Source organism: Pinus tabuliformis, chromosome 5_2 (genome assembly GCF_031772625.1).
Source record: "Pinus tabuliformis cultivar Carrire ecotype Pingquan chromosome 5_2, CPIR1, whole genome shotgun sequence".
Lineage (NCBI taxonomy): Eukaryota > Viridiplantae > Streptophyta > Pinopsida > Pinales > Pinaceae > Pinus > Pinus tabuliformis.
This window is the reverse complement of record NC_142306.1, coordinates 164,512,445-164,522,818: the sequence shown is the minus strand read 5'-3', so window position 1 is coordinate 164,522,818 and position 10,374 is coordinate 164,512,445. Positions and strand designations below refer to the sequence as shown.

The following is a 10,374-nucleotide window of genomic DNA, read 5'->3' as shown; positions in this document are numbered from 1 at the left end:
TGGGGCTTGAGAAAACTATTTTCCTTCACTGGTGAGAATATTAGAAGGATAATCTAGGACAAATAGTCCACGGGACATCATTTGCACAAAATATTTTCCTTATACTACCCTTCACTCTGTTTTTTGCTATTTCTGAAGGCATTTATCTATCTTCTGTATTGAATAAGATACCACCGGGAGGTTGGTGTCCCTTCCTAATTGCAGCAATTTTTATGACCATAATGTTCTTTTGGAACTATGGAAGGCAGAAAAAGTATAAATATTTAGCACGGAGAAAACTTAGCATAGAAGGTTTGAATGGATTTCTTGCCAGGGTGAATTCACATGTACCAAGAATTTGTTTCTTCTACAGTGACCTTATTTCTGACTTACTACCGATTATTGAGAATTATGTAAAGAATGTGGGGTCTCTACATGAAGTTCTTGTCATTGTCACCATAAGAAGGGTTCTAGTCAATACAGTGCTTTTGTTAGAGAGATTTATGGTTGGAAAACTAGAGCCAAAGGGTGTATATAAATGCATAGCCCAATATGGTTACAAAGATGCCCCAAACATGGAAGGATTTGAATTTATCATCCAGGTTTCTGAAAGTATAAAAGATTATCTCAAGCTTAGAGGAACTCATTCCTCCTCACATGACAAAAGTTATGCAAGTAGAAATACAGTGGCAGAAAGTAACTACTGTGTAGATGAGGAATTGCAATAGCTTGAATTGGAAAAGAATACATGGGTTTTCAACCTTGAAAAAAGCACTGGCAAGCAATTCATGTGCCTTGCATCAGATACTAGATTGAAGTTTTTCAGTACACAAAATGGTGGAAAGGCTATCAACTCGAAGACAAAGGAATTGCTTGAGAAGAGTGCAACGACTCTGAATTTTTTTTTTATTGTTGTTATGATGGGCACTTGTATGGGATGGAGCACTGACTATTGAAATATCAGGTCTTCCCATAAATGAATCTCAAAATATCCTTTCATGTCAAACTGGTATCAACTTGGCACCTCAACTCAATGATCCATCACACATGTTGATTTTGTTCCAAATTATGATGCCTTTTTTAATCCTGCAGTGTTGTCAGCTATGCAAGGAATTCAGTCAAGGAAACTATTAGCTTGGCTTCCATGAGTATATTGGGATGTAATCAAGTTTTTTAGTATGGGTTAGTTTATTTGAAGGAGGGATGCAGCTCCCTATCATAAACATGATATCATATGTGTGTATAATGTGAATTATGGCATCCCACTTCTTGACGTAATTTATGTTTTTGTATGTTAACTCATGCAAGCGTTGTTGTACTCGTGTCATTTTTTATCCTGTTACTACTATTCCTTTTTCAAAAACTCGGTACAAGTAAAGTTAGCTTCATGTTCTCACCCATAGTGATTGCCTGGTTCGTGACCAACATCCTGATAGGACAGTATAATATTGTGAAATATTATCCTGGAGCATTCAAGGCATTCAACCCATATTATATATACTATTACTTTCATGAATATCACTAATAAGGATGGGTGATGCTTGGAGGTGTAGTCTTATGTATAACAAGTATTGATTGATGATATGTGTCTCATTTTATCATATAGTATACTTGGAACTATTTTCTAACTCAATTGATAAATCCATACCAATGATTTTCTCAAACACAATTCATAACTTCATCCCAATTATTTATGCTAAAGCTATACAAATAGAAACACTATCATCAGTTCTTTGTTCTGACTGGATCTAGGTGCCGAGGCCATGTTTGTAGACTTGGGCCATTTCAATAGGAAATAAATCTAGGTCCAAGCTATATGTCAAGGACATAATTATTAGTATTTCATCATACTTGTGTGCTTCATCCTCCTTACATTTTAGTACCATAATGAGAAATTTGGGTTTTTTGTTGCAGCTCACTTTCTGTGTGTTGGTTTACCCATCTCTACTTATCACATATATGAGACAAGCGGATTATTTGATAAAAAACCCAGGGGACATAGGCTCTACATTTTACAAAGAAATACCCCAGCCTTTGTATTGGTCAATGTTCATTGTTGCCACTTTAGCAGCCATTATAGCCAGTCAAGCATTGATTACAACAACATTCTCAATCATAAAACAGTCCATGGCTCTTAGTTGCTTCCCTCGAGTGAAGATTGTGCATACCTCACAAGAGTACGAGGGTCAGATCTATTCACCTGAAGTTAACTATGTTCTCATGGTTATCTACATTGCAATTGTCATAGAATTCTGGGATGGAACACAAATTGGTAATGCACATGGTAAGAATATCCAAATTTATATCTGACAACATAATTTGGTAGCTTTTATGGATTCTTTTGAGTTTCCAGGGATAATTTTAGGTATTTGGTGGTGCAGGGGTTGCAGTTTTTGGGGTTATGTTCATTATGATGTGTGTAGTAACCTTGGTCATGCTTGTGGTTTGGAACATGCATGTTTTACTTATACTGCCCTTCACTCTGTTTTTTTGCTATCTTTGAAGGCGTTTATCTATCATCTGTTTGAATAAGTTGCCACACGGACATTGGTGTCCCTTTCTAATTTTCTGACCATAATGTTCTCTTGGAACTATGGAAAGCGGAAAAAGTATAAATATTTAGCATGAAGAAAACTCAGCATAGAAGTTTTGAATGGATTGGTTACTTGGGTGAATTCACATGTACCAGGAACTTGTTTCTTCTACAGTGACCTTATTTCTAGCTTACCACCGATTATTGAACGTTATGAAAAGAATGTGGGGTCTCTACATGAAGTTCTTCTCATTGTCACCATAAGAATGATTCCAGTCAAGACAGTGCTTTTGTCGGAGAGATTTATGGTTGGAAAAATAGAGCCAAAGGGTGTATATAAATGCATAGCCCAATATGGTTACAAAGATGCCCCAAACATTGAAGGATCTGAATTTATCAGCCAAGTTGTTGAAAGCATAAAAGACTATCTCAAGCTTAGAGGAACTCATTCCTCCTCACAAGACAGAAGTTATGCAAGTAGAAATATAGTGGCAAAAAGTAACTACTTTGTAGATGAGGAAATGCAGTAGCTTGAATTGGCAAAGAATACAAGGGTTATGTATGTTCTAGGAAAAATCACATTGAAGACTAATAAGAGCACTGGTCCTCTTGAAGGATTACTGATTGACAAGCTCTACAGATTTCTCCAAAACAATTGCAGGTTGACTCTGTCTACCTACCATATACCACCTGCACATTTACTTCAAGTCGGAATGGTGCAATAAATTTAGAGTTTGTTCACACAAAATTGTTGGAAGACAATGAAATTAGAAGCTTTTACTCATACTAAAGCTTTTAGGGCCGTAAAGTTCCTGATCACTAGAAAATAGGATATAATTTTGTACTATTGTTACTATTTTAATAGATTTAGAAGATTTCAAAATGCGAATTTCCGGTGAGATCAAAAGAAATGAGCATTGAGTTTTTTACCATCTCTGCAATAAATCATGCATCATTTAGAGTGAACTAGTACATACATGTTTTGTGACTCTGGTAGAATGGAAAAAAATGATAATAGTTCATTACTTTTCAATTTCAATCCTTCTTTTACACTAAGGTTCTTATCTTTTGATGAAATGCAGAGCCTAGTAAATTAAAATTTTCAAGAAATCCCAGGTAGAGTTTGTTAAGAGGGTATTTTAAATTTTAATAGTAAGTCCTTTTTATCCTTTGTCCTCCGAAATTTGTACACTCTCGAGTTGTCTGGGGCTAAGTACCAGTTCATGTGTTACAGGCCCAAGCCACCAAACAACACTTTTCCCATGTTGGGTCCCTTCAAATTCTGAATCTAAGAAGCCCCATAGGAGCAACAAAATGAAAATCATACCTAAAAAATCACTCTTCTTGCCTAAGCCAGCAATCCTAGCAAGGCTTAAGGAGGACCAATGATAACTATAAGGATCCCATGCTTCCACTATACTCTTTATTGCTTTATGATCCAATATGTTTCTCATCTTATCTTTCTATTTTGTTTTGAATATGGTGTCTTTACAGCCTGCAATATAGTATGCTCTAAGCCCCTGTAGCAATATTCAAAATGTGGCTATAGTTGCTTTACAGTATCTATAGATGAGGGTATGCTCCCTTTGTCTGCTATGGTGGAGAGTTGAGCTTTTGCTATGAGTACCTCATAAAACTCACCCTCATATGTCAGTTGCAGTGTCTTATTTGGGGACAAGAACACAGGTCTTTGAGCTGCGGCCATGGTTTTAATACCAATTCACTTTTGACTTCTTCCTTGCTTAGTAGCAATTTACAAAAAACTCTATACTCCAACAACCAGTATGTTTGAAACCTGTTCAGATCAAACACTAATATATCAAGGGTTTTCAAATAGGCATCTTTGAAATTGTGGAAAAGAAAATAAAGCATTTGGCAAGTTTTGGCCTACTATTCATAAACATCAATATGAAAAGGGGTATGTGTTGTAGTATTTGTAATTGAATAAAATTTAAAATTTAGTTTTATATGAAAAAAAAGATTTAGTATGCATAATGAAACATTAAATTAAAATAATAATAATAAAACAATTTATTATATTAATTTTTCTTTTTTATATTAACAAAATTATAAACAAATTTTTAGAAAGGAATCATATTATTAATGATTCATCTTCATAACCATAGAAATTTCATATTAAAATTTAATTAACATGTTTTAAATTTAATCTAAAACTTACTGTAATGGATATATTGTACTCAAGAAAAAGGGGTTTGGTGCAGTGACCATTCCCATTCTACCCAGATCGTAGAACAATGGAGTTGTTTTAGGACTTCATCTGTAATACTGGGTAATTGGGTCTCTCAGCTGACACATTTATTGTATATGATATGTGGCCTTTTTTTGGAGTTGTGTTAGGAATTGATCTGTAATATTGGGTAATTGGGTCTCTTAGTTGACACATTTACATTTATTGTATATGATATGTGGCCTTTTTTGGTCTGTGATAGGCAGGGGAAGATAATATTCGTATCGTATGTTCTCGGATGGGGTCTTTTCCAACTTATTTCATCAAAGCAATTTTGTTATTGGTAGGCGCTTTATGCCTTGCTGCCATGGGCTTTGAATGTAAATGAGTGGGCAGAGGTTGTCAGTTAAGCTTGTGGTTGCTACCTTCTAGCATTATTTTTAATTATCTTTGACAAAAGTGTATCTTTATGATACATTTCAGCCATCATATAAAATCAAAGGTATAGCTTTTCAATGATATTTCAACTTTTTATTTCATGCTAGTTGCTCTTTCTTGGGCAATCTCAGTACTATCAAAGGGGTTTAGTTGAAGATTGACAAATTGGCAATTTGACAGTTGTCACAAGTGTTTATGCTAAGCAGGATTTGCTAAATAATGCAGATATAATTTGCATTGGTTGTCCTAAGCATGTTCTGTGCATATGTTCCTTATAAATTTGTGGCTTGAACCATAATTTGCATTTCAAGCCTTTAAAAGCGAGCGTTACAGAACATGAATTGGGATATTAAAAACACATTTGAGGTTTTATCCAAAAGAAAGTTCATGACATCTCTTATGAAGTTAGTAGTGAAAAATGTCATTTTAATGGAGTTTTGGCAAGTCAAGGAATTTTTGCATCCCTATATTTATGAAAATTTCACCGAGAGTTTGATTTCAGCGAGGAGTTCGATGGAATTCACTTGTATTTTTGGAAACCCCTAGTTGACATAACCATGTAGTAGGAAAACGACATTTAATTTTTACTCTCACGATGGTAAATCAAATTATACAACAAATAAAATCATATTTATAGTCAGTGGAATATTTTGTGACAGCTAGCAACCTTGTGTGCCCTCTTTAAAAGTGACAATTCATTCTTAAATATGTAATATATGGAAAAACAAAATCTCCAAATACAAACAAAAGAAAATAATAATGTACAAAAGCATGTTCATATAAACAACAATTGCTACATGAATAATGGGTAACCTCTATATGACATTAACTATAACTCATTATCATCCACCCTTGCTTTCAAGAATGTCCATTCACATGTTGCTATTCCTCCACACACTACTATTACTTATCCATATTCAAAACACACATAACTAATAGTTTCAAGTGTAACTCAATATCATCCACCCTTGCTTTCAACAATGTCCATTCACATGTCACTATTCTTCTACACACTATTATTTACAAAATATCTATATTCAGCGTACACATAACTAACAATTTCAATTGCAACTCATTATCATCCACCCTTGCATTCAACAATGCCCATTCACATGTCCCTATTCTTCTACACTCTATGCCTTACAGCGTTTCCTTTGCAACATCAGGTGTAAATGCTAGTTACAAGTCTCTCATTATACATTGGTACAATTATTTTTATCATTTGTCTCATTGAACCACTACAGTTTTTTTTGTCCTCTTGCAGTGTGAGAATTTCTCCTTACAACATGAACCGTAGAAATTTACAATGTCCTAGCAAGTCTTTAAACTATGCACATAAATTTACTTGGTTACTATTTTTATTTTATATCTAGATAAGATAGTTTTGGAAACATATGCCAGTAACCATGACCCATGAATAGGTTTTTATTTTTACTCTATAACTTTGATATATTAATTATAATATTTATTTGCCTAATTATGAAGGGTTTACCATATGTCATAGTGTTTTTCAAATGTCAAACATATTGACAATGTTATAGTTTATGGTGGCACTAGGCCTTTTGGCCTTGGCCTTCTTTGGAGGATATATGTATAACATATATTAGCTACAATATTTATAATAGTCGCATTATCCTTGGATTGGAATTCACATGGATTCTCGCTTCTTCCTTATATTGATTGTGTTATTGATTTGGAATGTTGTGACCATAATCACTTTACGTTGTATTATTTGAGTTTACATATATATATATCACCAGTGCACACTCTACTTTGTGTTACATTTGCATGCAACTTGATAAGTGGCCCCGAGTTGGATTCCCTTCATGGCATTATGTATGTGTTGTCATGTTGAATGGTCAAGATTTAATCGGGAAATTGGACAACAAAGATTAAACAGATAACGGTTAGGGTAATCATCGTAAACCTACCTCGTCGCCAACCCTCATTCTCTCTAAGGGTTCTCGAAGAAAATTACTCTACAAGGGTTTTTACTCTCTTGTGTCTCCTTCAGGGTTTTCCCCTAGAATATCAGTTAAATCTCTTGTAATTTCTCAATGGCACTTTGAAACTGTTCCAGGTCTTCCAGTTCTCATCACTTCGTTTGGTATTTTCGCCCTTTGGTAATTCCCGGTGGCCTTACTTGCATTTATAATTGGTTTCTTAGGTTATCGTAGGGTTTTTATATTCCTTCCATCTCTTTAAGGAATTTTTAAATTATCCATGCAATTACTATGATGGCATTTGCATGACTTCTTTTATACGAGGGTTTTCCTTTTCAATATGCTCAAGGCTCTAGGGTTGCGGGGTTTCAACACCATTCCTTATGTTTCCAATTAGCTTAGTGGCTAAGGTGAGATGGCCTTTGCCATTCACCTTAGCCACTTATTTTTTTCAAAGATTTCCTTATGTTTTTAGTGAAATGCCAAATGACTGGTCTCGACTCTCTTCCAAATTTTGTTTCTAAGAATTTAGCTTATAAATTCCCATATTCACTTGGGTATTTTTTTAGGTATAAACGCTGGGAACACCCATTCTACCCCTATAGGTATATGGGTTTGACCCTACACTTCGAACTTTGTTTTTTTAACATCCTTCTTGGAAAATTATTTCCAATACTATTATTCTAATATGGCCATTATATTTGGACTCGTAGTAGGTATTGTTCTTTCCTCCATGTGGTTACATTACGACAAGCAAGGGTTTGGATTCCAAGCAAAAGGTTCTTATAAGATTATATAATTTTCTTGTTTAGATCCAAGTTGGGGTTAATAACCTATGTCAAGGAGCCGTCCACTGTGATGTTATTTTGCATCCCTAACTCTATTGGAGTTGGGTATAGATTTCATTATTTCCAATAATTTTGTTTGTAATATATGTAGACTCTGTCAAATGTTATTATAAAAGATAGGGTGTGGCCTATACTATTATGTTTACATACATGATGAACCATAAGGTTCGAACCAAAATATTTGTACTTTGATGCACCCTAGATTATTAGAAAACTCTTTTATGTATAGTTTCCACTCTTTATTCTTTCAACAATAGACTTGTATGCCCTTTGTGTTGTGTTGTGATTACTTTTCAATGATTCTGTAATGATTTCTCATCTATATTTTCGATTGTTTTCTCTCAATTAAAACATTGAATATGTAATTTTGGGGTTAGGGTATTGGTGTTGAAATCCCAATAATCAGTTTTATCACAAAGATCTATTTTTGTTTTTTTTTCATTTCAACCTCAGTAAATATACATACAAATACATTTAAGAGTCGAATTCATTTTGCATAAAAGAAAGGTCTAGTAGACACTATTATATGCTTTTTTTTAAAGAATAAATAATCTCTTCTTTTTCATACATAGTAAGGACCTAGCTTATGCTTAGATTTTATTTTTATGTTTATACATATAGTTATTGTACCATCGATTATTGTGGGATCCACTTATGTACTTTGTTGTAGTGATATTTAGTTATCAATAATATTTTTCTTATCTTAATGAATATTTTTCGTTTAGAAGAATATATTCTAAACTAGATATAACCCAAGGGATCTTTATATCGAAGAACCACTACCCTTTCTCTGAGTCTTATTTTATTTGTTTAGGACTGAAGGTTTTCTATGGGTTTCTTCTCCTTCATTGTTCCTTCTAACCTGTACAACTTTTATTTATTTAATTATTTATTCATCACGATATGTATATATTTAACTATTTCTCATACTAATGTTCATTTCTTATACGAAATAGTTCCAACAAAACATTCATAACAACTCAAACACTATTCAATACCTATAATCAACCCAGATTATTAGTATAACAAATTTTTGTTCTAGAAGTATTTATTTTCTTTTCTTGATTAGTCCATTCTTGTCCTCTATCATGTCATAGTTAGTTCAACAAATCTTTTATAATTATCTTTCTTCTAAGAAAAACCTGCATTTCTGTACTAGTAAATATTTGAAGTATAGTTCTTCTTGCAAAACGCACAGTCAGTTCATATAAAACATTTTTCTTCTATACAACTACTCTACTCGCAGTTATACCTATACAAAAAGAATTTTAACCTACTCTTATTTGAATCCTTTCTGGAAAAAAAGATAAGAGGCTACCACACTCTACCCAACATTGAACCAATTCTTCACTGGTTCCCCGAGATATTTCCCCAAACTGTTAGGAATAACAAAATCATAGAAGGAGTTTATTCTCTATATTTAAATCCTCCTAAATCCTTAATAGCGTCCTGCTAAAATCATTGGATTTTACCAGTCTTTCTCTCATACTTGTTTTTTGTTCAAGCACTACCTTTATCTCCTGTAGATCTTGATTTTCATAGATTCTACATCATGGAATTTATCTCCATCCATGTAAATATATCATGGTTTATCAATCTTTCTTCCTTCTCTTCTTATCCCAGAAGAACTGATAGAAGGAGGATTTTTCTATTTTATTTCCACCTCACTAGGCACAACCAACTCCAACTATTTTCCCTGGCAGTTAGGGTTTAATTTCTCATGTTATCCTTTTAATTTTTTTCCTGAGAGGATTAACCATTTAATATAATTTCACAATTTAATTTTTGTCAAATAATATTTCTATTATAATATTCATCACATGTCATTTAATTTATTTGATCAAATTTAAATAAAATAAGCCATATAGTAACTTTCCCAGGGGTATTACATTTTTCTACCCTTGATAGATGAAAATCATGTAGCAACCATAGTAATAGCACTTGTGGGTCCCATATCAAGTCTTGGGTAATTGGAACATTAGATGTTGAAACGGGAAAAGTAGTGGATCATCCTAAGTGATAAAGTCTCGAAATAATAGGATAGTTATATGTCATTTGTAGCAAATGGAAAAGATTTTATTCAAAGTATTGTTTATCGGTCTTGACATTTTTGTCTCAGTACAATATTCGACTGGCAAAGTTCCAGTTGCTCCAAGTTCCACAATAAACTAGTTTTTGTTTAGAAGTTTTTAGTGTATTGGTTTTGCTACAATAAACATTGAAGCAACCATTGAAAAATGTCATAACTCCAACAATTTATAGTTCCATTAGGGATTTGATTACAAGAAATGATTGCATAGCATTAAAAAAAAGAAACCACCCAAGCAAGAAAACACACGAAGATAAAACCAAATAAAGAAAAGAGTGTGGGGAACTAGTGATGAGAGCATATGAGAGAGCATATACGGCATTAAAAAGTGTGGGTGAGAAAAGAACACACATAAG

General features: G+C 33.5%; 1 pseudogene; it reads left to right on the top strand.

Annotated features, from left to right (window-relative positions):
• The first annotated feature begins 896 nt into the window (after positions 1 to 896).
• On the top strand, positions 897 to 3,237 carry LOC149158064 (potassium transporter 26-like; annotated as a pseudogene).
• The last annotated feature ends 7,137 nt before the right edge of the window (positions 3,238 to 10,374 follow it).